Consider the following 27,939-nt stretch of genomic DNA (forward strand, 5'->3'; position numbering starts at 1 on the left):
GATTATAAAAATAGAGATAAAAAGGTCAAAAGAGCCCCATTAGTAATGACTTAGCCTACTCTAAACTTTTGCCCAATATTTCTAAGATAGTTTGGAAACACTTGATTCTACATAATTCAGAAAAATTAAAAAAAGTGTTCCTTAAGGCCCCAGTTGTAGCATTCAAAAGAGAAGCTAATTTAGGTGATATTTTAGTTTACAGTAAACATAAAAGAATAATTGACAAAATAGGTTCTGCAAACATGTGCACCAGTAGATGTAAAGTGTGTAAATACATGGACAAAAGTAAAAATATAATTAAACATAAGAACACTATATATCCACTAAAAACTAATACCTACTGTAAAAATAGCAATGTTGTTTATGGAATAGCCTGTGAAAAATGTGATAAAATCAAATATGTTGGAGAGACTGGAACTACTTTATATAAAAGAATTCAGAACCACCTTTCATTAATTAGAAATAAAAAAATGAATGAACCAATAGTACAGCACTTCACCAGTCAAGGACATGACATAAATGATGTAAGGTTTGTAGTATTAGAACAGCTAAAATTAGACAATGCGACATATAGAAGAATAAAAGAAAGTAAATGGATAAATAGACTGAACATGATTATGCCAGCGGGACTCAACAGAAAAGAATGAACTAATTAACTTCAATACATATATAACATCTAAATAAATAAACAAAATTAATTCAAAAGTTGTGCATGCTGATGCGCTGGGGAGGCCAAATCAAGACTGATCCCCAGAGCCAGCATTGCATGATATAATAAAAATATAAGTTTATATAAAGTAATGTTAATTAGAATTAATACAGATTCAAAGATAGAAGTAAAAGTGATGTCACAATATATACACCACCATTACATCATGTAAGAATAAATCATGGATTTGCATGTAAACAATAACAAGTAGTCAAGCCCAAAAACCTATAAATACCTCCAGTGTTTTGATTCAAACACAGGTTCCCTTGAGAAAGATATGTACAACATATCGAAACGTTGGGCAGCTGGCTCTTTGAGCTAAATATATATATATATATATATATATATATATATATATATAAAATTCAACAGTGCGTTGTTGCAGTTCAGGGCCTGTGATTATACTCCGCTTGGACTGAGCGTTTAATCTCCATAGCAACAGACTCTTACTTATTACCGAAGAGTACATTGGTATTTTGATCCTTAAAACGTCTGTGGGGAATCATATTCAGAAATAACCATAACTTCCAGCTAGTACATTTAAAACAGGTATGGCAAACCTGGATGAAAACGTAAACAGTACCCACCGGTATTTCTTAAGAACGCTTGTCGCTGCATGTTTTTGCATGTGTGCAGTGAGTGGTACTCCCAAGATTGAAGTAACTCACTGTAAGGTAAGGGCAGCTTTTCGAACTAAAAATAATTGAAAATTAAAAGTTAGCATTTCTGTGCAGCATAGCCTTTCACACTTTTAGAGCAATTATTGCTGTCTTTTGAATTATTTTTTGCAGCATTATAGTAGCAAATGTTGTGACAGATTTGACAATATTTTGTCAGTGATTACGCGGCATAAGTCACATTTTGTAGCCTGTATCCAACTTTTTTTTCAAATGTATTGTTCTTTTTTATTGGACTAAATAAAAAAAAAAAAAGTATTTTCATTGCAAATGATTTAGTTAACTAGGCTGGTTACTAACTTAACTTTACTTTTTTAATGGGGTTGATGAATATCAGGGTGATATGTTTTTGTAAAGCTGATGTCTCTAATTGTGTATTTGGAAACATGGTGGGGGTACTCATATTGCAATTTAATTATTTAAATAGCCTAATCCATGAGTTAAAACTTTGTGAATGGGGCACTGTACCTTTACCCTTAGACAGAGCCTGTGTGCTGAAGTACAGATTTCTTAAATTTCTTAAAAAATGTAACTGACCCCAATTCGCTTTCTTGAAGTATCATGTAAACTTAACTCCTGTCAGTTTTAATTCATTATGCCACAGAGTTAGGCGTTGCATGATGAACTTGAACAGAGACACCTGAAACGTGTGCCGATGTTTTTATGATACTGCTAGAAAGAGACAAAAAAACTCCTTCAGGTAGGTCAGTATTGATGTCACTGTAACCTTTTTTTTTTGTTTGTTTGTTTTTTCTGTAAATTGGCAACAGAATTGGTTCAAATGACATTACAGGCATTGATGTACTGTCATAATGCACATTTAAACTTAAGGACATGCACGTGTAAAGTCCTGGCAAACTGAATTGACATATTGGCACATTTTAATATGAATTTAACAAGTTTGCTGCAGTAAGGCTTGCCGGTAGAAACATGAGACTGTCATTGGTTCATACAGTAACAAGTGATGCTGCATAATGAGCTTTTAACACATTGGCATGCATTGTGCTCATATTGAGTTATGTAATCCTGTATTAGATAAAAGGTACAGGAAAGCTAGTTTGGATTAGTTTACTAAAAGGGCTTAAAAATGAATTGTATATAAAATTACACTTCATTTATTTTGGAGAACAGAAGCCACATGTGTGATTTAAAAACATTTCCCATCTACAATTATAATATATTGAACAGGAACTTTTTATGTCTGCCAATTCTACAGATACAAGTAAAGCATTTACATTTATATATAGCAATAAATAAATAAATAAATACATAAATAAATTGCATTAAGATATATTTTGTGATCTGAATCATTGCACGACATGAACAGAGATCACATTTTAGTATTTAGAGGCTATATGGTACACTTTATGTTTATTTTGGTAACACGCTGACCAGGAAAATGACAATTCACTACCATGACATACAGTAAAAATTATTGTAGTAGGTATTTAGTTATATTCTATACAAATAAAGAAAGTAAGTAAGCAATTTAAAAATGTTCCCCATCAGGATATTTCATATTTGCAGGTTTATGAAACAATTAAAGAATATTTTGTATTCCTTCAAGCGATGGAGTTTGAGAGCTGTATCTGTTTTGCTTATTTCAATTTCAGTCCTTCCTGGCATCGCTTGGGTCCTGTCAAGTTTGTTTTAACTAGTTGTGTGAGTTTGAAACTTAAAAATATATATGTAATTGTAATTAAATTGTTTACCTTCAAAAATGTAATTGTTTAATGCATATTTTTTTGTGGGTTTACATTCTAAGTCTGTGTGTTTCAGTAAATATACACAGAGGGATAATTATATGATAAAAGCAGTAAAGTAGTTTTATAGACCCTTTTATTCTCGATCCCACAAGGGGAATTATACAGTACAGTATTAGCAATGAGTTAAAGTGAACTATGTTCTTTATATTATAGCCACTTTTTGTTGTACATTTTCAATTTAAAAAAATAGAAATGTATTTAAACATGTTTTAAATATTTCATTAAGTCTGATGGCAACATAACAAGGGAATACTGTACTTATGTAGGGAAATGAACTGGTAAATTAAGAACAGTAATATTGTATACCGATACTTTCTGGGTGCTATTGTTTTGTAAAAGCTGTATTTAACCACTAGTACCATGAAAGGCATACAGAGTGTGATATGCAAAAACACTATAGAGGTCTAAAACATATTTAATGTTTCCATTTGGTTCTGTGTATTGTACACAGCACAATATAATAATTGAATATGTGTCTTGACAAAACAAAAATCTGAATGGTAGGTAATAATTAGAAAGAAAAACCAAAACAGCATGTGGTATACTGTATAACAGTCTTTTTACCTTTTTGTGATTGTTGTTTTCCTGTAAGTACTAAATGTTTTGGAAGCTTGAAACATGTAGTTTTTTTTAATCTCAATCATTACCAAAAAATAAAAGGGTAAAAAAAAACACATACAGTAATACTTCCAGGGTACACAACAAACCAGGTTAACAGAACCATAACAAAGTGTATACAGAAGCACTAACAGTGTAAAACACTGTTAAAACCGTGCATAACTGTATGAACATCAAAATATGTTGTAACCATATTTCAATAGTGCTATTCAATAGACTTAGTACATCTTTATAATGTTAAATGTTTAAGGTTAAAAATGTGCATTCTTAATGTGGGTTGTTTCTGAATATTGTCCCATTTTATCTGACTAATAAATCGGTGAAGAGAAGACATTTATATTTCATGTTTAGTTAATGTTGTTATATTAAAACAGCCTGTAAGGGTGTCCTCTAGCAACTCATGAAAAGGGATCTAGGGATTCAAACTCGTAACCTTCTGGCTCCCAGACTCTTCAAGATCAGCTTAAAAAAGAAGTGTGTTCCATATTTTGACGGTAACATTGCTTATTAGAGCACATAAAGCTCCTAATAAAAGGCAGCCGTGTGGAGCAGTGATTAGGGCTCTGGACTCCTGACTGGATGGTCATGGGTTCAATCCCAGGTGGGGGACACTGCTGCTGTACCCTTGAGCAAGGTACTTTACCTAGATTGCTCCAGTAAAAACCCAACTGTATAAATAGGTAATTGTATGTAAAAATAATGTGTAAAAAAAATAATGTAATTGTATGTAAAAATAATGTGATATCTTGTAACAATTGTAAGTCGCCCTGGATAAGGGTGTCTGCTAAGAAATAAATAATAATAATATGTGTAATTAATATGAAGACCTTATATAAAAGATGAGATTCTACTATGTAACACAATTTATGTTCCTGGGTAGTAAGTGTTATTTCCTAATTGCTTATGCCTCAAAAGTATAGAAAATTGGTATTATTCCCCACAAACTTTGCTTTTGTGACCAGGACAGTGATATTTTGAAATTTATCTATTTCCAATGAGAAAACGGGCGAATTTGTGTCTTTTCGTTCACATAAAGTCAGAAAAAAACAACATATGAATCCAACTTAACATGTATTTATACTAAAGTAATAATCCTGTACTTCAGAATACTGTAATCTGCCAAGTGTTTAACCTGTAGTATTTTGTATTTAATCATATCCTGATGTAACTATCCCTGTTTAATCATATCCTGATGTAACTATCACTATTATCTGCTGTATTATTGAATTGTGGTTTGTCACACTTGAACAAAAGTTATTGTATTTCTTGCTCTTATTGTATTACTTGTATTGTAACACTTGAAATGTATTTGCTTACGATTGTAAGTCGCCCTGGATAAGGGCGTCTGCTAAGAAATAAATAATAATAATAATAATAATAATAATAATAATAATAATAATAATAATAATAATAATACAAAAATGACTACAAAAGATTTAGAAGTGAGTAGTTTTTCAAGATTTACGATTATACTGTAAATCACTTTCACGAATCAGCCCCCAAATGTAGTCTCCCATCATGTTCTCGTTATACTGTCCTTGGTAGCGGCGTTCAAAGTCCAGTATATCCTGGTGGAAACGCTCGCCTTGCTCCTCCGAGTACGCTCCCATGTTCTCCTTGAATTTATCAAGATGAGCATCAAGGATATGGACTTTGAGGGACATCCTACAGCCCATTGTGCCGTAGTTCTTCACCAGAGTCTCAACCAGCTCCACATAGTTTTCGGCCTTGTGATTGCCCAGGAAGCCCCGAACCACTGCGATAAAGCTGTTCCAAGCCGCTTTCTCCTTACTAGTGAGCTTCTTGGGGAATTCATTGCACTCCAGGATCTTCTTTGGTCCGACGAAGACACCGGCTTTGACCTTTGCCTCAACAGCTTAGGGAAGAAGTCTTGAAGGTACTTGAAGGCTGCCGACTCCTTATCTAGAGCTCTGACAAATTGTTTCATAAGGCCCAATTTGATGTGCAGTGGTGGCATCAGCACCTTCCGGGAGTCCACCAGTGGCTCACACTTGACGTTGTTCCTCCCCACAGAGAACTCGGTCCGCTTGGAAGGGTCCACCATGCAGAAGTAGCAGTTGCTTGAGTGGTCAGTGGGTTCCCGCCAAATTCTTGGGATAGCGAACTTCATGGCACTCTTTTCCCCTCTGTACCATCCTACAAAAATACATTTATTTCACCCATGACTAATGTGTAAGAGATTCTCGCAACATTTTTCATATATGATATATTTTTTCAATAACATTGAAAATTGTAAAACATTTTAAAATTAAAAACTTTTCCAATTTTAAAAATTTTAACAAATTTTATAACATAAAATTCCGAGCAACAATTGTCCATCTTACCTTCCAGAGTTTTTTTGCAGTGCTCGCAGGTGAAATGAGGTGCCCAGGGTTTGTCTTGATCCCCGACAGGCATGCCGAAATTTGCCTTGTAGGCCTCACACATCTTAGCAGATGCTTCCACGGAGTACTTTTTCGCTCTTGTCTTGATAAATTGGCCGCAGACATAGCAAAATGCGTCTGCCGGATGCTTGCAGCCTCTTGATGCCAACTCAGAAAAATGCAGATATGTATCCACTTAGGCAGCTGGAACTAAACTGAACTGGTGGGCTTAAGGCCCCTGTATTTATACTACTATTTATATTACTGGAAAGTTCTAGAAGTTACTCCAAGTTTGCTCAGCACTGAATCTATCTGGAATGTTCTGGAAAATAGGTACATTTCAAAATATCACTGTCCTGGTCACAAAAGCAAAGTTTGTGGGGAATAATAGTCATTTTCTATACTTTTGAGGCATAAGCAATTAGGAAATAACACTTACTACCCAGGAACCAAAAATAATAAAAAAAATTGTTACATGGTGTTCTCTAAGGGAATGGAAAGAAGTTAAGCACATTTAGGATGGATTGTTCAGGTTCAAATTACTTTGAAATGGATTTCTATTTGCAATGGAAAAAGTGTAATCTTTTTTTGTGCGGTTGTATGTTTTTTTTTTAATTATAATTTTTTAGGGTGATCTCGCCTTGTGCAGAAACCTCACTGTTTTGTACTTGTATGACAATCAAATAACACAGATCTGCGACTTGAGTTTTGCTTTGAATCTCACACACCTGTACTTACAGAACAACAACATAACACACATAGAAAACCTGTTGTCACTACAGAGGCTTTCTAAGTTGTGAGTATGGAATGTACTGTAGTATGTTCATTTTAATAATAATCCATAACCATTATCATAATAGGCAAAACGGTGTTAATTGTTGTTTATGATACTTTGGTTATATTGAAGTGAGAAGTCTTCTTTTATATAGTACAAACCTGAATGTAGCTTGACCTGAATGTAGCTTGTGGTTATTTGGTATACGAAACTTGAAACAATGCATGCATAAATAAATTATGCTGTTATTAAGTTGAATCATATAACATGTGCTTATATTTGGTATGCTCAGTTTTGAAGCTCTCCTTTCTAAAATGTAAGTACAGTACCTTCCAGTTCAACAACTCTTTAATACAAATCTTTATTTTTACACTTCTATAAATATAGAACCTCAAAAGTATTAGTAAAAAGCAACACAGACATCTTCACTGTTCTCTCTCGCTCTCAGTAGCCATACATTTTTATAGAAACAACTCAAAGCATTAGTATAAAGCCATTGTTGATGAATGTGCTGAAAACATCGTGCTTGTATTTGGTTTAATTGCTGTAACCTTGATACATCCTTCAGCCCAATCAATCCTTGTCATAACTTTTAAAAACCTTTGTGCTTTCTCTGATTGCTGGTAACTTGGAGGTAACTGCATCACTAGTGGAAGGACTGGAAAGGCTAGAAGAACTGCGGGAGCTGCACATTGAGAGTCAACGACTTCCCCTTGGAGAGAAGCTGCTGTTTGATCCCAGGACCCTCCACTCGCTCTCAGTAAGAAGTGACTGCTGTTCTATTTGTCTTCTTGTCAGCTGACTGTCTAAATGTTTTAGGAAAGGCGAGCTGCTGGGTTAAGGATCAATTCCACAGACTTTTTTTTTTCCCAGGAGTTTTCAAGATAGTCAAGGACTTTTATGTTTAGTACCTGTTTTATAAATTAAGGGATTAGGTTACTTCCAGTTCTTTTTCTCAGTGAGCTCAGGTAAATTTTAAAGCTGCGGAACTGAATTGAATTTCACTAGCTATCATTCTCTAGTTTGGCCTGTGTTGAACTCAAGGTTGTATGTCACGGTTGTTCTACATAGCTCAATGGAATCAGGAGTGTTATTGGCATTGTTTGACTAATCTGTAATCATATTAGTTCATGTGTCAAAAAGAGAATCAAAGAGGGGCTCCCGAGTGGCGCATCCAGTAAAGGCACTCCGCGTGGAGTGCAGGATGCGCTCTATAGTCTAGATGTCGCCGGTTCGAGTCCAGGCTATTCCTTTGCCGACCGAGGATGGGAGCTTCCAGGGGGCGGCGCTCAATTGGCCGAGTGCCGCCAGGGGGAGGGAGGGTTTAGGTCGTCCAGGGTGTCCTCGGCTCACCACGCACCAGCTACCCCTGTAGTCTGGCCGGGCGCCTGCGGGCTTGCCTGTAAGCTGTCCGAGAGCTGCGTTGTCCTCCAACGCTGTAGCTCTTGGGTGGCTGCATGGTGAGTCCGCAGTGTGAAAAAAAATGGTCGGCTGACGACACACGCTTCAGAGGACAGCGTGTGTTCGTCTTCGCCCTCCCGAGTCAGCGCAGGGGTGGTAGCGGTGAGCTGAGCTTCAAAATAATAATTGGCCATTCCAAATTGGGAGAAAATAATCAAAAATAATTGGCAACGACTAAATTTATAGAAAAAAAAGAGAATTAAAGTACATATTCTTATTCACACATAAAGTGAACAAAAGATCAGAAATCTGCTACTCCCCACAGTAACTATACAGTACTCCTCTGTCATACACAACACAATTTAATAAAACAAGCTGTTTGTCTTTAGATTTTAGCTCCCCTTTGCTACTACAGTTTTGAAAGAAAATCTTTCCTAATAAAAAGGCTCTTCTGAAATGGGTCACGCTTTACAAAACACCCAACAGTTCTAGTATTTTGCGGTTTTGCCTGCCTAAAATGCGTTTCCAGATCAGATGAAAAAATTATTTGAATCTGTAAACTTCATGAATAATAAACATGCTGTACATAATACTAACAACCTTTTAATAATTAAATAGACAGCAAAAGAACAATATTTTTTAGATAAATGTTAGCCTTATTGTAAAATTAAGGAGTGTATAAATCATGCGAACTATTTAAAACTGTGGTACCATGGAAAAAAAAATGAAAATGTGTGTAACATGTGTGGGGCTAATTACATTAGTTTGTTTAATAATTAATTTAAACAATTAATTAATTTGAATAATTACAGTAGTTCAAATTAATAGGCGTTAATCAACTTCAATGAATACTATATGACCATTACCATATTAAATCATCGACTAAACACAGACAATCTATTAGTTATCTGTTAAATAATCTGAATATTCATTCACGTTAATTAAGACCTCATCATAATCATTTTATTTAATAACGTGTATAAGATCGAGGAATTACAACAAACACACAAAACACCCTCAACCACAGCAAGGTAGGTTAAAATATCGAAGCAGTTTATTAGATAGTAATACTAATGGTACAGAAAGGAAAAACTTAGAAAATCATCATGAGGTAATAATTCACATACACACCAATGCAGCACAAGCAATTAAACTACAGTACAAGCGGAATCCTATTGCTTTCCTAACGTTCAGTATAGGTTCAACATTTCATTCTAACACAGTACATTAACTCCTCTGTCTCAACCTCAGTTACAGGCTGTGCTAGCAGGTGATGATGTCACTCTGCTGACAGTTCCCTCAGCTCAACTACACAGGCAGTGGCCTTGAGTCTATCACTCACAGACGAAATAACTCTAGTTAAACACCAACATTTATTATTAAAATGCAAAAAAAAAAACGTGTTCAATTACAATTCTTCTAATAACATATCACAGCTAAGGCTGGACTACAATTGTTTACTAACAATTACACAAGTATACTTTCAAATAAGCACTTCATATAACAATATGAGTTAAGCAGCTTAGTTACCTTTAACAAGGTTCAAACTCTGAGGTTTTTCATACACGTGTTAAAAGAGCAATTTGAGATAACTATTTTATCAATTTCTATGTGTTATAATTACAATTAATTACTCTAGTTCCCCAAGGGAAAGGTAAGGAAATTATACTCAACGGTTCCTTGAAGAAGACCCCAAAAATCTGCAGAACAAATCTTCCGTTGTAGTTACATTTTCGCTTTGTTTCCACAAATCTTCAAAACCCAAGTAGCCGTTTTACACACGTCACCTGTGTACCTTTATCTTCAAAACCCAAGTGGGGGTTTCACACACGTCCTTTGTGTTTTCTTCTTTCCTTGAATGCTTCGCCTCAAAGGCAGACACAGTCTCGTTATGCTGTGGTTACGATTGGAAACAGAAGCCTGTATTCAAGCCAGGAATGGTTCTTTTGGACGTGTGTCTTTTTCCTATCAGCAGGAGTCCTGAACACTGACCTTTCTTTGACGTTTGTTTATTGCAGGGTACAGAATCTTCTTGCAGTCAAGAGGTATAAAGCTTAATGCTATCTTCTCTTATGGAGCCATGTTAGACTCAGAAACCAATTCGGGAACCAAATCAGAAACCAATTCTAAGTTCTGGCTGCAGGTTGCCAGTTCTTATAGGACTTTCAGATAAAGACCTATGCATTACCTCTACAACTGTCTTCCATTGTTTTGGACAATGGGTTGCCTCACCCTGAAGGTGAATACATTATCTAATTATAACTTCCTTCTGCTGTCTCCAGCTTTCGTTTCCTCCATAAATTCTGATCGGATGCTTCGATCTATTTACGATCCTGTAGAGACCCTTTGTGTTGGGTTCAGATAAAGTCCACTGGTCCGAGGCTCACTCCCCCCCTCCTTTGTGTTGGGTACTCGAAGTTGCTCCAGTCAATAGTTCACATGCTGCACTGCATACTGCGTGTTCAAGAATGAATCCAAAAGATTAGTTCAGATATGTACTTGTATCAAAAATAGGTTATTAATTCCAGGCAATTGTGCCTACACATGCATCCCCTGGAACATTTTAATATTGTAGAAAAATATGCAGTACTTACATGTAACACCTTTTAATCTTAAGATTACATTTTCCAAAGTAGTACATAAAAACAATGCATTAGTATGATCGCAGTCAAGTAATTATCTACTGCATCCTGGGGTGGCTGAAACGTTTTTGAGGTGGCTAAAACTACTTAAAGCTGATTTTCTCAATGTCCTCAATGTATAGTGTGATTAGTCACTTTCTTGTGGTGGCTGAGGTGGCTAAAACTACTTAAAGCTGATTTCATGTATATTTTCTTTGTATGTAGTGTCTGATCTACTTTCTCTTAATGTTAACTGAAATTTCTGAAAAAGCAATCGCAAATCTTAAATCTGTTCTTATCTCCTATCTATAAATGAAAAAGCAATTGGCAGCAACCATTTAAATGAAAAAGGAAATCGGCAAATCTGAAATGGGTTCGTCTCTCCTTGCACACTGAAATGTCTGTAAACGAAAAAGCAATCAGCAATCTCCAATAGGCAACCAACTTTACATCCCTGAATTCTATCTGTGGTCTGGTAGCCTTCAGGTTTCAGTATCTCTGCGGTGGTTGCGTCAAGGGCTAAATAATACTTTCTGATTGGAGGTACCTTGGCGGTAATAGCCAAAATAATACTTTCAATGGAGGTGTTCTTCAGTCCAGGTACCTCGTACACAAAAGTGAACGTGGTTTGTGAACGGCTTGTAAAACATTTAAAGAATAAGTTACTTTTTATTTTTGAAGGATTTAAGTGCAGGTTTGTGTATTTGTGTCAGATTCGGTATTTAAGTTACCATTAGGTCGTAAAATGTATTTGCGAAATTGTAATTAAATATCAAGTAGCCTCCATGTGTTAATGCCAGTCATGCTGTTTGTTCATTTACTTGTTCACAGTGTGTTCATAAAGTTTATTCAAAGCTCCCTTCTGTTAGAGAAGCACAGTGCCCGTGGTGTCGTTAGGATGTGCTAAATAAAGTTGATGAAAGATGGCAGTCTGCATTCCGTTGTTTGATTTCTGCAACTTATCATTTAAACCAGAGACTAGATGCTATTGCTGCTGCCAGCAAGCACTCTTTAACCTTTATTTGTTATACTAAATTTAAACAGATAGATTAGATGTACAATATAGGACAGCGAGGAAAGAGACTTTAGTCTACATTGAAAGATAATATTCAGAGAAAGATTTTCTTTCACCAAGCAGAAAAAGGTGTAAGAACTGCTGAGCATTTTTTTTCAATGGGCTCATCCAGTTTATATTTGCCGTAATACACGGGCGGTTGATACGGGAAACACGCGCTCATTAACACCAGCACGAGCTGTCATCAATCTGAAAGGAATTCCAACCATACATCACATAGTTCCTGTCTCCCTTCTCACCAGAAATTATAAAAAAATACTGCATGGGGTAGTGTGTGTGATATGAGAATTGCACAACCAAGGGGTGGGATGCTACATTTATCCAAGCATTCCACCCCGAGGGCGGGAATTAAATTCTCATATCACACACACTACCCCATGCAGTATTCTCTATATGTTGCATATTGAATACTGTATTTATGTATTTTCTGGCTGATTGATTTGGAACAGTGATTAAACATAGTTTGAACGATAACATTCAAGGTCCTTTACCAGAGATTAGGGACCTCATATTGACCAATCAGGTTAAAGGAAATCTCTGATCTCTTTCAATTATGGATTTGTGTTTAAGAAGCCTTCATTCAAACATTACAACACAACTGCAATATACATTATAAGTAAAGGTGTAAGAAAAGTTGTGGTTTCGGCGCGCTCATACATATAAAAGGTTTGAACATATAATACTTGCTTTCAAGATGGATTTTTGTTAATTTGTTCAAAAACAACAAGAAGAAAAAAAAACATACAAATAGATAACCAGAACACAAGTTCTTAAAACTCCATTACCGTTTCATGTCAGTGTTCTCTCCGATTCTTCTGGCCATTCCAGCAATCCGCCTGATGCTCCACGGCATATCTAAGAGCTCCCCTCCTACTTCCCCATCTCGACTTCCCATGTTGCTCAAGTCAATCTTGCAAAAAGGCTGTTTCAACCCCTTCAATGATATCCTCATGGAAGTCATGTGCTTAACTGCTTTCTTTGGATTCCTCCGAATATAGTGTCCCATCTCTTTCCAGCTTCCCTTCTCTCGGCATCCGTTCCAATGACATCTCCTTAGTTCCAGATTCTCATTTCCTAATTATGCTCTGCATCTCCAAGACAAATCAACTTCGTCAGGGTCAATTTATACAGCTGTTGAAGATTAATTTCCCATTATGTCCCTACACCTCCATGTCCAGATACATCTACAGCAAGAAGCCTTTCCTCATGACGGATCCGCTGTTCACCAGCTCCTCCCATGCAGTAGTTACAAGACATTGGTTCTCAACTCACTTTGCCTCTCTCATCTTTCTCCTCAGTTCTACACTCCTCACTCCTTTAGAATCGGAGCAGCCACCTCAGCAGCAAAAGCCAACATCAATCAGCATCTAATTAAGAGCCTAGGACGCAGTAGAATCCTACATACGCTCATCTGTTTATGATATTGCTGCAGCTCACCAAATAATTGTTAGCATGCCAGGAGTGGGGGCTACCTGATCCGCCGGGTCCACCAGAGGTTTTCGCCCCTAATAGGGCGTTTTTTTTTCCTCTCCACTTTACGGCAGGTAAACACATAATTTCACTCTACCCAAATCTAATCCATCTTGTTTGTCTTATATGTCTTTTTCCTCCTTTCATATATGTAATGCATTGGCACATGAACTATTGTTTGTCCCACAGGTGTGGGGTTCTGTGAGGAGCCGAGGGTCCAACCTTTGTGTGTAAGTGAGGCTCACTTCCCTGACCTCTATGGCTGCCGCCATCCACGACTCCGCTGAGGGGAGGGGACCCCTGGCCACACACTATTCTTTAGCAGCTCCCTGCTCTTTATCGTCCTCAAATTCAGACTTGGCTCTATTTCCAGCTCCCTCTTCTGTCATTCCTTTTCCAGGTTCTTCAGCGCAAGAACCTATTCGTCCTACACGACTGCCGCTCCGCAGAGCCTGTTGTGGGCTCCGCCAAGCCAATCTATCTTGTGTGTTTTCTGGTTCCCAAGGCTGCTGAACAGCCAGCCTTCGAGGTCACTTCCTCTCCTGTGGCCAAGAAGGCTCTCGCCGTTCAGGAACCTCTTTCCTATCCTATCCCCTGAGGCCACTCCTCAAACTACTTCTCCAAGTAACAACCTTTCACTCCAGCCCCGGCTCTTGCCCCGTGAATTATAAATCATGTATCCATTGGAACCTGTTACCAGCTGTGACCCAGATGGCTTGAGCAGTGACGTTAGACCAGGAAATTAATCCACTACACAGGCAGTATTACGGGGTGAGACACAAATGCGCTCGGTTTTCTTTTAATTAAATAAAGTTTGAACAAACGAAAAACACTTTAACAAAACAAACGGCACGATGGCCAAACGAACAGACCCTAACAAACAGTGGACAAAACAAACAAACATCAGGCTAGTCATGCCAGCACGAGTAGCAATTGTTATTAATTCTGTTTTTACTTTAGTGATTCATTCATCCTTGAACACTCCACCTGTTGCAGCCAAAGCTGCAGGTCTTTGTAGTGGTGATCGAGGGACTAACCAGCTATCATCCTATTAACCCCTCGGTCACATTTTGCACGGGTTTAATAAGTCTGCATGCCTGTCAGCTGACAGTCACGCATTCTCATGAGGTATTCTAAATACGAAACAGTAACACATAATGGCGGACGGCACCTCGCTCGTCCTGCCAAATAATAAGGGCTTTTCGCCATCATATATAAAATACATAAATCATAATAATAATAATACAAAATACAACAAAACATGCACAGGGGCGGAGAGTACCCCGTCACACCAGCATATAGAATATTTGTAGAATATTGTATATGGTGCTGATATCCACCCCATGTGAGTTTAGAGCAGCTGTCCCTTTCTTTCCTCCCATTCTACAATGCTCACAGTTTCATGACACTCTAGATTTAACAGTGTTTGAGAAACAGCAGTATTTAAAGCTGTTGCAGCTTCTCAAAAGGTGCATGCCACCTAATGCTTTAATTACAGCCCTGGTAACAGTTTAAAAAAAACATGACAAATGAATTGATGATTTAATCAGATTATTGAAATCCCATTTATTATATGTTAAAGTTATTTGAATAAATGCCTTCTGGCTTTTACACGTACTGTATACTTTTTAGTTATGTTTGAAGGATTGTTATTTGAGGTTGAATCACCCAGAAACTTTTTTTTTTTACTTTTTTTTTCCAGAAATCTTTGTCAGTTTTCAATGTCAGCAACAACCGCACTGATGACATGAAAGAAATGGTCGTTCTGAAAAACATAACTCAATTTGTCGGTGCAGATAATGAGATTCAGAATTTGGAGGTAAACTGCATTACATTTTAAAACTTTGTACAAGTGGTTTATGTAGCCATTGCATTTTTTTGTTCAATAAGGCTACAGCAGAATAAGGAACTGGGTGTTTGTACTGTAATGCACTTTTCCCAATGCTATGAAATGTTATGGAGAGAGAGGAGATCTATTAAAGCAGTAACCTGTAGGTACCGCAAAGCTTGTGCATGCCGGTATGCTTGCATACACAGTCAGAATTATTTAGCAAATCAGCAAGGACTCCCCTAGGGGATGCCATTGCTGATAACTTACTCAAGAATGCATTTTTTAACTGGACTGTTTTCTACAGAATGATGGATTCAGTTTTCAACATAAAAGTATTTCTGAGATTTCACTGTGCAAACTTAGTTTGGTTAAAAATATGAACTGAATAAATATGGAACCATCAAAACTTTGAGCACATGTAGGTAATTGATACTGTATAAGCAATAAAGTATTTGCAATCAATGTAACATTGCTCAATCAGAGGTTAAATGGTGTCACTGTTGAAAATTTCTTAAAGTAGTCTTTTTTTTTTAGATAGTTACTGTACTTGAACCTTAAAACGTAAAGAAAAGAGATTGATCTCCAGAGTTATGTAATACAAGTAATTGCTGTACAACTGCCATCAAAGAGCTTTTCATGTTTCACTGACAGCACTTTTAATTTATACAACCTCTGCCCACTATTGATTTAACAAAGACAGTACCCAAAAAGATAAATTCATCCTTCTCACAATTTAGTCAGGAACCAGAGGAAAAATTATAGATTTTCCTAAATAGATTATGACAGGCAGTCAGCAGGGTGACAAATTGGTGTCTGCAGACCCAGTTAGTGTGGCTGAGATAGACATTCCATATACAGATCAAAGTGCTGGTCAAATACAGGTTCATAACTAGTCATCATTAACCGAGTAGGTCTATTGCAGATCTAGTGGGTGCCTGCTGAGGTACACTTAGCACTTGCACGTGGAGTCTAATTTACTGCTCAGTATTTTGTAGCAAGCCCCTCTGAGTGATGTGTCTGACACGATCATTTATCAAACAGAAAGCACACTGCAGAGAGGGGTCCCTTTAGAACTGATTACAGAATGCCTGAAAAGTGGAAGCACTTTAGTTGAGACAGGAAGGCAATGCACAATCAGAGCGTGTCCAGAGAGTAATCATATTTCCACCCTGGATTAATGTTCTTTTAGATAAACATACACTGCAGGCAACATGTTCTAGGGGAAAATACAGAGGTAACTTGTAAGTTACTTGACACTTGGGACCTAATTTATTGAAACAAGAGCTGGATCTGTATTTACTACTTTTATAATAAGAAAAAAAAAGTTGGCTGATTATTTTGATTCTGTTTAATCTTTCCAGATATTATATGTTTTCAGATAATTATACTTGTTTTTTGGGGGTTTTTTTGCTTTCACTTGACATTATTTTGTAACAGTCTTTATGTGGTGGATTTTAATACACTGCAATTCAGTGTTAATTCAATGCTACAAAATATAAACACATTATACTTTACACTGTAAGTTTTCTTTATTAAAATAAACAATACATTCATTTATAAAATGTTTCCTAATTTATGTTTAATTCTTTTGGTTTTACAATGTATGGTGCAAGTGCCCTAAAATGTATAAATCTGGGGCCCGATTTTCCACTGTGGGCAAATTGCCCATGTAATACATTTATTATGGTGAGGGCAATTTACCCACGATTTGCCCATAGGGGAAAATATACGCCCTGGTCTTTCTTGGACCTCATTCTGCAATATTTTTTCTAGTTTTAGTTAAGAAGCATTTCTTTGAATCACACCTTGGAATAAACACCAATAGGATTAACACCAATTTAATAAAGGTTATCTTGTTTTGTTTTGTTGCTCTTTAAATCTTTGAAATAGACTCAAACCCCAGGATTTTTTGTAAATCCTTTGTGTATCAATACATAAAATGTGTTTATTTAACCTTTTTTTCTACACATACATCTAAACTCTAACTGAGTGTATTTTTAATGACATTTTTAAAAATGTTTTGTTTTAAAAAACTAAAAAAAAAAAAATTGTGGAGGGTAGTTTGGAAATAAACCTTTGATGTGTGCCTTTTGTGTTAATTTTATTTCATAAATATTTGTCAACATCATTATGATTAAACTTGAAGGCTTCCTTTATCTTAATTTTAAAGGCCTATGGGTGTGTACCTTAAGAGCCCACAGACTGAGAAAAGTCCAAAGGGTCTCCTTACATTCCAGTTACGTATTGACATTTATCCTGTCTGTAAACAATGCTGAAGACTGTATGATGGTTTTGGCGGTTTGATGGAAATGCATGTGATTTAGACATGTTGCAAACATACATTTTTTTTTATTTGTATTAAACTTGTCCTGTTGAGCTTGGCATGAAGTAAAACAGATGTATCACACAATGAGTGTAATTAAAAATCAGAAACAAACATGCCTAAGGTTTGCAAACCATAATGTTAGCAGCTCCTGTTTAGTAACTTCAGGTCTTGAACGGATGTAAAATGTGCATTTTACCTAGAGTTCTTCAAAAGTGGAAAAAGGTTTTAAAATATTTGTAAGTATAAAAAGATGGATTTATATAAACATATACCCTGCTTGTCCCAAATTTGGATGCCATTTCAAAACAATAGGTCTGTTTGTACTATAAGTTAAAGAAATGTGTAGACAATTTACAAGACACAGATAAATGTAATGAATGATATAAGTCAGATATAACCTCTGGGCTCCTTGTGGTTTAGAAGCCAATCCTTGGATGAAGAATGTAAGAAAATACTACTTTTGTTAAAAAGAAAGTGTGTGTAATGCAGTGTGAGTTAACTATCCTGTGACGGGATCATTGATCAGCCACTGCGCTCAGGCTAGTTTCTTGACCTCTCTCCTCAAACTTTGTTATTATATAAGGGTTTTTAAATGTTATGCAAAAAAATTGTCCTGTTAATTGAAGCCATCAGAGTACTGACTTAATTTGATTTGTACCACTTTTTTGAAACTGAGTTGGTATTAGGAGATCCCAGGTTTTGGATTTGACTGTACTTATGTACAGCTTGATACTTAAGTTCAATGTATGCCAGTAAATCAATCCACTTATTTACAAGACAACTCACGATAACAAGTTCTTGAACTAGATGACTTCAATTGAAATATCTATGCTGATATTATTTTTCAATTTATGCACATGATTTTGTGACAAATAATGTTATTCTTGTATAATTACAGGAGTTAGAATTGTTTTTTAGCCAATGGTCTTTACTCTGGTGGATGGATTTGAGCAGAAACCCTGTGTGTAATAAACCAAAGTACAGAGACAGAATTATAATGATGTGCAAAACTCTTGGTAAGAAAATATACTGTTGGGGATCTAAATATACTGATCTCAAACCCCTCTTAGATTGCAAGAAACCAGTAATAAATAAATGTGTTTATTATACAACAAAAAAAAATATCTTTGGATTGATTTTTTTAAATCAAATATTTATTTTAATGACTGAATTAATATCTTATCCCAGGATACCCTATATGTTATTCACTTGATGTACGGTCTGACTGTGTGTACTGAATTTTGCTTTAGATTGTATCCAGTTTCACTTTTATTACAACAAGTGGAACAACTTTTGCTTGTTAGTATACTTAAACTTAAGTATTCAAAGTGGTTCCTGAGTTGCTCACCTGGTAAAAGCATAGCCACGTGATACAGCGCAGGTTCGTGTCTTGGCTGTGCGGAGTCGTCCGTCTTTTCTGGGGATTCTAAAGGGAGTATCTCATTGGCTCTGGCGCACCCGTGGTTTAAGGAGGTAAAACCGCCAGGAACTTTTTCTCATCGCGCTACAGTAAACCCTGCTGGCCAGGCGCCCAGTGAGCTCAGAGTGGACACCTGCAGGGCTGGCCTTTGTCCTCCAGAGGCCGGCAGCTTGCTGACATCTGCTGTCATGGTCCTGGCTGTAAAAGAGGAAGCTGGCTTGGTCGTGGGATCAGAGGACGCCCACTGAACCTTCGGATCTCCTGAGCTGTGTGGGGAATTGCTGCGGTGAGAAGAAAAAATAATTGGACATTCCAAATTGAGGAGAAAATCGGGGTTAAAATAATTGGGCTCACTAGCAATTATTAAAAAAAATATAAAAAATAAATAAGTATTCAATGAACTTATTAGCCCTTGCACGGTGTAGTTCCCAAGTTTAGACATTAACAATAATCTGATTAATAATAAGCATAACCAAAGAAAAAATAACACTGGCGCTACAGTATACACGTTTAAAAATGTTTTGTGTTTTACATTTCTATTTTCTAGAGGTGCTTGATTATAAGGCTATAAATGAAACATCCAGATGGTTTCTTCTGAACTGGAATGCTTCAAAAGAGGCCAAGAAGAGAATCAATCTCAGACAAATCCATGGCAATGAAATAAGGCATGTCCAAGCTGTGAAAGTATTATAATTTAACTGTTACCACTAGATATTAAACTATATATTAACAAAAAATGTACCACCATCCTAAGTTAACAGGCACCTTAGTTATTTCTTCATAATTCTGTAACCTAAACATTTTCTTATTCATTTTACAAAGAAAATGGTGGCAAACTTAGCACAGTGGTAAATGCTTTGTGGATAGGGCCCTTGTCTTTTTTCACAGATATATAACATTATAAGAACATTTCAACTCCTTAGATTTAAATTTACAGCATATATATATATATATATATATATATATATATATATATATATATATATATATATATATATATATATAATAAATGGACTCAGTGAGTTATAGGAAAATAATTCCATCTAGGGTTTCTGTGGCGTCATAAATTATGAGACCAAAGGTGCTGATATGAGCTGAGTCTGCAATTCATATTTAATATATGAATCTGTCAAAATAAGAGAGGCAAGGTTGGATAGTAAATATGACTTTATATACTGTAAAGCCATAAATATTTGCGAGCCTTTTATTATGTGTTTTTCGCGTATGAAAAAATTGGCACAAATATCTTAGTGCTGTACATATAATTAAGTAATATACTACTACCAGTGCAACAGGTCGCCAACATTTCTGGAGCAAAATAGGTTTTATAGGTGTGATTCGCCAAATATTTTGGTCACAAATATTTATGACTTTACAGTATTTTGTTTAAATATAGCTGATACAGCATAAGTAAATAACATAAATTAATAACAGGAAATGTTTTTGAAGTTCATACCGCAAGTTTTTCCTTTCTTTTGTAGTATGTTTTGTAATTCATTTTCTGTTAAATCACAGAATTGCCGTTCAGCAATTTGTTAATTCAGCCATTTTATCTTGTTGTTTGGAGTGGAGGTGGAGGGCATTCCTTTGAAAAGGGGTGGGACTGACAGTGGTGTGAACCAATCACATGACAGATGGAGACTATTGCCCAGTGGTGTAGTCTTCCAAAACACAGAAAAATATAATAACAAAATTGCAATATCAAACATATATACATATATAGACGTTAACAGATCTTTGCATATAAAAAGCAATAACTTACTTTAACCTAGTGGTGCTTTACTGCACAATATCCATGGAGAAAAACAAGGTCTTGTTATATTGTTTTACTATTCCATCATCAGCCATCTCAAACCCGAAATATTTCTATACTTCACTGCGCACAGACTTTCTAGCCAATCCAGAAGTAATTGAATCTTCAGCTGCTCTGCGTGTAAATGCTGACTCACGACACCTATAAAAGTATTCAGATGTCATGCCGAGTTTTGCATTATTTTGAGATGTGTTTTGATGTTTTTAAAGTACATCTAATTTATAATACTGAAAGTTCACATTTTAAAAATACATTAACAATAGCGTAAGTAATGAACCACTGACGCATGTGCATATCTCAAAATAATGCAAAACGGATGGCCAATAGTGCTTAATGCAGCATGCAAATAGCGTTTGGTACCTAAACGCCAATCAATGGAATAGAATGGTAAAATAATCCTCTAGTGTGTGATGTTTGCCTGCGAGACTGACCATGATTGGTATGTATAGGGTTTGTTGCATATTAATATAAAATAAACTTGATTATACAGCGTTTGTAATTTTAGCAATATTCGCAATAAAAAGTATGTCTGTGAGCATACGTGAATTATTTTTTTTTCCATGATGCACGAACGATATTGGTATCATATCAAAATATCCATATTGGTGTCCGTATGTGTGTGTGTGTGTGTGTGTGTGTGTGTATATATATATATATATATATATATATATATATATATATATATATATATATATATATATATTTCCTGTCTGTATCTATTTCCTGTGTGTATCTATTCTATATTTTAATAAAACCTCTTGGAAGTGACAATATCTGCATTGTCACAGTAGGTCATTCTTCATTGTATGTCTGTCAGTCATCTGTTAACCACACTGAGGTTTATTCCTGTACAAATGCATAACATTTTCTGTTCATGAATACAAGAGCACGAGACACAGCTTCTCAAGTTTCAGTATATATAAAATTGTATACATATACTTGTATCTCCATTAAATCTGTAAATTATAAAAGATAGTCACAATGTATGATACATTGTCAGGGGATGTTTTGACATTGATTTAAGACCATCTCTAAAACAAAAATAAAAAAATATTCATTTTGGTGTCTTGCAGCTTCTTTCCTTTTTTTGGTCGCCAAAACAAAAAGAAAATAATTATTTCTGTATTTTGAATAAATACAATAACATGTATTTTAAAATAAATGTGAACAACTACAATGAGTTTTATTTTTATTTAACATCATTTTTTCTTATAACATGCAAATTGTTTTGAATTGACTTCTAATTAAACTGTGCATTACTATTTTTTTAACAGTGTATATTAAATGTTTTTCTCTGCTTCCTACAAATCTAAAAACTAAGATAATTTTGTTATTCAGCGGTATTAAATATAATGTTGACGCATCTAAGAAAAAAATGCATATCATAGAAAACAAATAGAAAAATGGCATTTAAATGGTATAAGTGAATCCAATATATATTTTAAAAAATCACTTAACTGCTTATTTCCTTCCTTTTTTTGTGTTTGATGAATGGCCTGCTTTTTGTCAGTTGCTAAATCTCAGAGTTTTTCTCCTGCAAATAAACAGCATTTTCTTTTCTGCTAGTGACCCAAATGTTTCCGTGCTGAAAGGAAAAGTGTAGTTCAGGCTTTATGTGTGCATTTCAAAGAGCACACAGGCGCCTGTCATGCTTGGCTGCTCATGGCTAGTTCTTGCAGAGGAAACTTAAGTTTTTTTTTACATTTCTTTTTCACTTTCATAATTTGTTATTGATCAAGCTTTTTTTTCTAAGCATGATGAAAACTGAACATGATTTAAAACGACCTTCCTGTGGCAGTCCTTTTAATATGCTAAGTTTCTCTTTACATGATTACAGCTCTACACCTGAATTTTGTTGGGTGTAATCCTAGATTCTTCAGTGGCTGACAACTGTATTTCTAAGTTGATTTTAATCATATTGAGTAAAGTGTAACCTCATTCATGCAGATTCCCCATCTATACAATTAATGATGATACTATTAATTAAAGCAGACATATAGTAGAAGTCAGTGGAGCTGGTGGCCAAAAAACATAGGGAGGCAGAAAAAAGGCAGAGCAAACAGTATACTCTTATTATTGTATTCTGGCTGACAACACTTTCTATTATTAATATTATTTATTTATTTGTTTATTTATTTTTCCAAGGTGACTTACAGGTGTTACAGGGCAGAGCTGTACAGGGTTACAATACAATGCATTAGTATTTAAATACAGTGTAGTTTACAGCAAGTGCAAATAATACTAGTAAAATACAATCTAAACTAGGATGCAACAAGTTAGGATTACAACAAGTTATAGCTACAATGACATAATAGTAGTGCAATAGTGGTAAGGATAGTGCATCAGCTGAGGATCCAGTAATGTGGTGCGTAGATCAGGGAAGTCCAGTGCAGAGTAGGAGGGGAAGATCAAGAGATCTACAAGCGCAGTCTAAACAGGTTTTACCTCAATTTGGCTGTTAAACGCATTTTCTCCACTAGCCAACAAGAAAACAGTATATCATAGTTTATAATGTACTTAACTGTTACACACTGCAGCCAGCATATGTTTAAAAATGCACTGTATACAACAAATATGTAGCATTTAGATTTCAAGACCACGTCACTAACACATTTTACATACAATATTTTAAAAACAAAGGAGAAAAGCAGACAGAAAATCAATAACATCCTATTGGCTTAATTTGCTAAACATAAATAAATGACGAACAAAATAATTTTATACCGACCATACAGGTGAAAAGAGAGTGAATGAGTTTTCCCTGCATTGGAGAAAATAACCAAATACTGCTGGGGAAGGGCTGAAATAATATAAATACGACTTTCAACAAACACTAACAGATGCTACCGGTGTCACAATGCCATTATGGTAGTTTATCTGGTACACGCTAAAAGGTGTTTCCAATAAGCAGAAATGCAGAGGAAAACTACAACTCCTGTAATCCACGCATGTCAACAACACTGGCTTCAATTAACTTTGGTTTAATGGGACTAAACAGTGACGCAGTTTATTTTTTTGTCTGCAGTCCCAGGTGTTTTTTAGGTTTTTTTCCCCTACCGTTATGATGGATTTTTTTTTTTTTTTCTGGTCGAAATCTCCTTCCAGCATATCAGTAAAGCAGGGGGTGAGAGGGTTTGAGTTGCTCCTCCAATTAAAACCAGTGACTGTGTGTGGTTACAGCAGATAGGAGTTTGTAACAGAGGCTTGTCTCTTCATATTAAAACCTGTGCTCAGATCACGTGATCTGCTACTGCTAATACTGTGGTTAATAGTAGATATGAGTTTATAAAGGAGACTTGCCTCCTCTGAGGAGCCAGAACTGCTGTTAACATGAATGTTGAATCAAGGGTTTTGGTGAAAATGCCATTTTCTCTAGCATTCTTGTTTTTGTTTTTGTGAACATTATTATATTATATGATATTATTATTATTATATTATAATGCTACACAACTAGATATATTATTATTTATTATTTGTTTATTTAGCAGACACCTCCAAGGCAACTTACAGAGACTAGGGTGTGTGAACTATGCATCAGCTGCAGAGTCACTTACAGCTACGTCTCACCCGAAAGACGGAGCACAAGGAGGTTAAATGACTTGCTCAGGATCACACAATGAATCAGTGGCTGAGGTGGGATTTGAACCAGGGACCTCCTGGTTACAAGCCCTTTTCTTTAACCACTGAACACAGCCTCCTATATATATATATATATATATATATATATATATATATATATATATATATACTATGAAATGTTGTCTCCCTTGCTTCCTCTGGTAGAAATATAGCTAGTTATGACCTCACAGTTGGGTTATGGTGTTGTTTATTTATAATGTAAGAAACAAATAATTCTACCACATTATATACCAGTGAAATAGCATTATTACACTAGGGTCTATTGACGGACAACTTTAAAATCCTGATATAATTCACCTTGTATCCTCAGGTAAACCAAACATCCCTACATATTTATATATTTTTAACAATTATTTTACTCCCTTTTTTTGAATGCATATTACTAACCCATTTAATACTGTGAAAATCCTGTGAAGTCCTCACTGGACTCATTATGCACCTGACCAATAGTAGCCACTGGGGTGCGATGAATGGAACTAGCCCCATCTGATTTTTCCTCCCTAGCCCTGCAGGAGCGCAAATGCAAATGCATCACTCTCTGTGGTTTCCCAGTCAAGATCACCACCTTGGTGCAAGCAGGATTCACAGTATGACATTAAAGTCACAGTATAACTTACATCCTCATGGCACACAAACTATAAACAGTAACATTTGGGTTTTGCTTAGCCTGCAGTCAGGCAAAATGCAGAACATGCAGTTCAATTCATCACGTATTTCATGGAGGCTGTCCTTCCTGTAAATGTTTTTATTATGTGGGTTCAGCGGTCCAGATAATGCCGTTTTTATGCGTTAAAAATCTGAAATATGCACTCAATTTAAATTGAATGTGTAAAAATATACATAGCAATTTTGCTGCATAGCTTGTCTGCTTCCCCTCCCGCCTCCCCTAAACCTTCTACTAACAACTACATCTCCCAGAATACAATGTTTACTGTACACAAGAAAAACCACCCCAACAAACATTATCCAATCTCTGGCTAGCCCTGTTGTCTTTGCAACCAATCACAGTAAGAATAAGAAATTCAAAACTACACAGGTTGAGGCGTAAACACCCCAGTCCAGACACAAATCAAACTGGAACCATCGTCAGAAACAACAGCTAAAAAAAGGTGCCTATAATATTAAACAAAATGTTTTATAACTTATGAATGCATTTCCTTATTTTATTTATCTGTATGACTTCATATTTAAGTTTTAACATGTTCACTGAGTTTAATAATTTAAATGTTAGCTTGCGTGGTTCAGGGGGCGTGGAGCTGGGTGCTTCCAATCTTTCAATCTCCCAATTTTCTAATTTCCTGTTAATTAGCATCTATTTTCTATTTAAGCCCTGATCACCTGCACCTTTTCTGTCTAGTGTTTCGTTTTTGTAGCAAACGCTCAGACGCCGTCGTTTCGTGCTCCACCGCTAAATATCTAAACTTCGTTGCCTCGCTCTGCAGGTCATTTCTCTGCACAGCGCTGCCAAGATATATTATCAATCATTTTCCTACCTGCTCAGGTGATCCTTCTTTTCAGACAGCGTCTCTTTTCGGCTTCGAGAGCTCCAACGTTTGTCTTTCCTGTTCCATCCAGCAACAGCGCCGTTCAAGCGCAGCGTCATTACTCAACCTGTCTGCAACTTTTTCAGAAAGACTGGTCCTCTGCTAAACTTTCAAGCTCCTTCGACAAGACATCGACATTCACGTTGTCAGCGATTGCCCTACTTTAAATCTATTAATTCCACCATTAAGCTTTGGCTGCGGAATCTCTCTTTACTCCTCGCCTGCAATCAGACGCCCCTCCCCCGATCCCACAGAGCCAGCACAGTTACCGTTCCATCGGAAGATCCTGCCCTGGACCTCCATTAGCTACGTTCAACCTTTTAAAAGACGTATCCTGCCCACTTTAACCAGTGTCGGCTCGTGGTTTGACTGGTCACAACATGCTCCAACGATAGTGCTGCACTGCAACTTTTCCACCGGCGCCTTACAGACCACGGTTACCACGGTAACGCCGTCATTGAGTGACTGCGGGGTGTGGTAAGTTGTCATGGTGACCAGGCAGCTTCATCAGGCTCTGCGTGCTCTGTGCTTCAGTACTGCTGTCTTCCGGCTTCCTGTTGCTGCGCTTTCACAACTGGTGGAGACGAATTCAACGCGCCGAATCATGACCTCTAAGTACTGCGTTTACTTATTTATATACATGACTAACTGTCCTAACATCTCTAGAACATTTATTATTTAAATCTAAGGGAATAAGCAAATGTTGTTCTACATAGACAAGGATTTTAATCGTAATAACTTCATAGATTCTACCCTGCTTCACTCAAGTCAATGGTTTAATTCCAATCATAACCTCTGGATGGCAGTATAATACCACAAGTTCTCTCTCTATATATTAAACAAGTTTGGTATCGCTACGAAGCTCGGACACTACTGCTTTTCTATTTATTCTCGCAGTTATTCTCGGGAGTTCCACTCCTGCCTCATCCTTTGTCTATCTATATCAACTGACATTCTTCAATTTCAACTCTACCTGCCCCCCCCCCCCCCACCACCCTTCGAGGACATGGTCATGAAGCCACGCACTTGTCGGCTTTCTGAGATGCTCCGAATCTACCGTCACATTAACTTCCAGCTTCCCTGCACCAGGCTTCCATCCCAGTGACCTCTTCCTGTTCCCGGATTCATCCTTCCTCATCTGGCTTCTCTCCTTCAAACCGACAAATTTCACCAAGGCACTTTATTCAACCTTCAAGTTTTCATTTCAGCAACGTGAGCTGCCAGTCAGAAACGGAAACCATGTCCTACAACTATCATCATTTCAGTCAAGTGTCCTCCTACCCTGCGATTAGACAATACACTCAGACTGTTCCCGACCAAATCAATAGATTTTGCAATAGCCTCAGAGCAACGCATTCTTTATCCTCTCAGGTTCTACAGCGGCCTCAGCTCTATGCATTCTTCATCTCTGGCTTTATCTAAATCACTTTTCACTCAAAGACCAATATCCACCGCATTCAGCAAATCTCTGTGCTCTACAGCAGACCACCACACTACCGATGGCAGTCCACCGTTCACCATTACAGATCACTGCTTCAGCAGATCTCTGCGCTCTGCAGCAGACCACCACACTCTACCAATGGTAGTCCACCATTCACAATAACAGATCACTGCTTCAGCAGATCTCTTTCTGCAGCAGACCACTGCTCATCATTGACCGCGCTTCATCGTTACTTCTTTAGATCTCTGCACCGTTCAGCAGATCCCGTCCTCTCTGTTAATTGCTCCTCACTGCAGCAGATCTCTGCTTCCTCTTCAGATCTACTCACTATTATAGCATGCAAAGTTGCTTTAGTTTACAGTTTAAATCTGTACCTGCACTACTCCAGAGCTTCCAACGCTTCCGCTTTCCTCCAATATGCAGATCACC

At 36.6% G+C, this 27,939-nt stretch overlaps 1 pseudogene; it reads left to right on the forward strand.

Annotated features, from left to right (window-relative positions):
- The first annotated feature begins 1,260 nt into the window (after window positions 1–1,260).
- Window positions 1,261–19,766, forward strand: LOC117394542 (protein phosphatase 1 regulatory subunit 42-like; annotated as a pseudogene).
- The last annotated feature ends 8,173 nt before the right edge of the window (window positions 19,767–27,939 follow it).

This window comes from Acipenser ruthenus, chromosome 3 (genome assembly GCF_902713425.1).
Source record: "Acipenser ruthenus chromosome 3, fAciRut3.2 maternal haplotype, whole genome shotgun sequence".
Classification (NCBI taxonomy): Eukaryota; Metazoa; Chordata; class Actinopteri; order Acipenseriformes; family Acipenseridae; genus Acipenser; species Acipenser ruthenus.